Below are 3462 nucleotides of genomic sequence, written 5' to 3' on the forward strand. Positions count from 1 at the left end.
GAATTTTTATATACCTTTTTTTTATTATTTAATCTTCTATCTTTTGGTTTAGTTTTGTTATGATTTTTTATTTGAATTTTAATTTTTTTTACCACGAAAATTTATTGTTTTAAAAGCAAGTAAAACAAATAGTTAAAAAAAAGATTACGTTAATAAAATAAAATATAAAAGATTAAAATAATACTTTAATGAAATATAAGCGATGAAAAATACAATTTAGCCCATGTGAATCATATGTCTTAAAACTTATAGAAAAAAAAATTGTAATAAAAAATATAAATTAAATATAAAAAAATTAAAAATTAAAGAAGCAGAATATTATTTAAATTTCTTTTTGCTTTTCTGTGATATAATACTGAGTGAATAATTGTTTGTATAATGAAAGAGATATAAGATGGCGAAAAAATATAAAATAAGTAAAATAATGTATTCAAGTAGAAAACTGTGTTATAAACGAAAATTATATGTAAATAATTTAGCACAAATTAATTTACATGATATGTATAGATATAGATAATGTAAAGAATTTAATTGTTACTTAAAGGGTTTGGAGTGTGACATACGGTAAATATACCTTTTATGTCATTTCTACAGATTTCTTGACAATGGATTTTAGAAATTCATGTTGTTCTTAATAACAATAAAAGAATTTACACTTCCTTTAGTTTTTTTTATAATATTTAATTAAATTATTTATAATAAGTAAAGGAATTAATTAATTTAATTATTAATAGTATTAAATTTGTTCTATTTTTTAAAAATCATATTAATATTTCTTCTTATTTTGAATATTTACCACTATCGTTTGTTTTATTTTTGCCTAATTGGAACTTAAAAAATAAATTTATTGTAAAACAAATTGTCGTTGTTAAGAAAGGTTACAAGATTGATGGTAACTTTTTAAGACCCAAAAAAATATACATGAAACTAGAAGTTTAAAACTAAAAACTGAAATTTTAATTTTTTAAAAATTTTAAAACTTAAAACTATGGGGGCTAAGGTTTTCAAAATTATTTCTATACAAGATAAAGTTAGACTCCCAAAAAAAAGGAAGAAAAAAAAACTTTTGTTGATCTAGATATCATGGTCTCATAAAGGATTTTAAAAAAAAAATAAAGTTAGGCTAAATTGTATTTATTTTTTTTAATTTTTATCGATTCATAATTTTGATGATTGTATTTTAAGATGGAGATATTTAATTTTTTTAATTTTAAAAATATAAAACTTTAGCTTTTTCATTAAATTAATATTTATTAATGATTAAATTTTAGTATTTATTCATATTTAAATAATATAATATTTAATAATATGATATTTTAAAATGAAAACTCAAAAAATATATAAATTATATTTTTATTTATAAAATAAATATCAATTACTCGTAAAAATAGATACAAGTAAAGATATTTTATATATTATTTTTTTTTAATTTTTATCCTTATATGTCATGTCATTAAATATCACTCACTAAAAGTGATAATTATGAAATAATATCAAATTTTAACGATTAATAAACATCAAATTGATAGTAAAATTAAAATTTTATATTTTTTAAAAATAGAAGAACTAAATGTCTTTATTTTAAAAATAGAGGGACTAAAATCATGGATCAATAAAATAGAGAAACCAAAAATAAAATTTAGCAAAAAAAAATTTGTTAGAACTAAACTATAGTAGCAAAACAATTCATCCAAACCAAACTATTTTTTTAGTTCGACAAATAATTTTATACTAAAGTATTTTTTTTTAATTGAACTAGTTATTATTTTTTTACTTAATCTAATCTATAACAATCGAGATACTTATTCACAAGGAGCATATCAAGTGAGAGGGAATTTATTATGAGAAATGAGAGGGTTAAAATATAACCTTTAGATTAATTTCCTCTCACTTGATTAAACCTCAATTTTTCTCTCACTTGATTAATCTAAGGGTTATATTTTAATCCTCTTATCTCTTATAATAAATTCTCTCTCACTTGATATGCTCCCCTTATTCACATAACCATTTTTTTGTCTCCATAATTTTTTGACTATTATATCCTTAATTATTAAAAAATAGAAAAACAATTTTTTTTAGTAATTATCATTGGTCAACTCTATCTAATCCATTATGTTAACTCTTTGAATAACTGTTATGTTTTTTATTTTTCAAAAATATTGAGAGACGCAAAATTCCTCTTTTCTTATAGTTTAAATAAAATACATATAAAAGTATGCAGTATCTCAATCTTGTTAGTACACATAAAAAGATAGAAAGTAATCAAAGTAATTTTATCCCTTAATAAAATAGTTCAATTTAATTTATATAAAAATAGTTTGAATTTTATAACTTGATTCAGTTTGGTTCCCAAATAGTCTGGTCCAATTCAATTTTTTAACACCCTTAATCTTCATTAATCTTTACAGGACATATAATTAAGTGTTATTAATTATTTTTTATAAATGAACGAAAATTTAATTACCTTTTTAGTCTCTATACTTACACAAACTTTTTCTTTTTAGTCCCAAGTTATTATTAGAAATAATATGTTTTAGTTTTATACCAATACGTTTGTTTTTACAAATCAATCTCTGACATTAATTTTTTTGGAACGTCGTTTGTCAAACCACCAAACACCAATTCACCACTTACAACCCCAATAATTCACCACACTAGAACACAATCTGCATACCACCAACAACACCACACCAGAATGCAAATTGCACACACCAATTTAAAAACACATTCACTAATCACCAAACCAGCACCAATTAACCACCACACCATCACAAATTAACCATCGCATCAGCACCAACACACCGACATCACACCAAAACGTAACACAAATTTGTACCACACATGTAACATTGTGTTGTGAATGTTGTTTATATAATTATTTTGTTAAATTGAATATTTGTTAATATGTTGTTTTAGTGCTTTAAAACTTTAAGGATTAAGAAATCTTTATTTATATGAAGATTGTTTTGAGTTGAGGTCATAGTTGGCCAAGTTTTTGGGAAGATATATAAGGTTTTCTTAAGACATAAAATTTATAAATTCATATCTTAAAGAATTCTAAAGAGATTTTAGAAAGATAGACTCTAGAGTAAAAAGAAATCAATCTTCCTTCTAACTTCACAAAATCACTTTGATTCTTCCTCAGAGCATCATTAGTAAGAGTCGAGTTGAGATTTGAAGGTTTGAAGCTAAGAACAGGAGTCAGAGTTGTCATACGGTGAAAGCTTGGGAGGTTTCGTTTTTTACCATTCTCCTTCTTTTTCTTCATTTATAAGAGAATTAAGGTAATGGAAGCTTTTAGATTGACTCTTGTTATTGTATGTATTGATTGTTGCTTGAATTCATCCATTTGTGGTTGTGTTGATTGAATCAAGGAGTGGAGAATCTTTGTCTTGGGTTTTTGGTTACTTTGAATGTTTTTGAAGGAAAATTGATGATTCAAGACCATGTGATTGTTGCATG

This window comes from Cajanus cajan, chromosome 3 (assembly GCF_000230855.2).
Source record: "Cajanus cajan strain Asha chromosome 3, NIPB_CcT2T_4, whole genome shotgun sequence".
NCBI classification, from domain to species: Eukaryota; Viridiplantae; Streptophyta; class Magnoliopsida; order Fabales; family Fabaceae; genus Cajanus; species Cajanus cajan.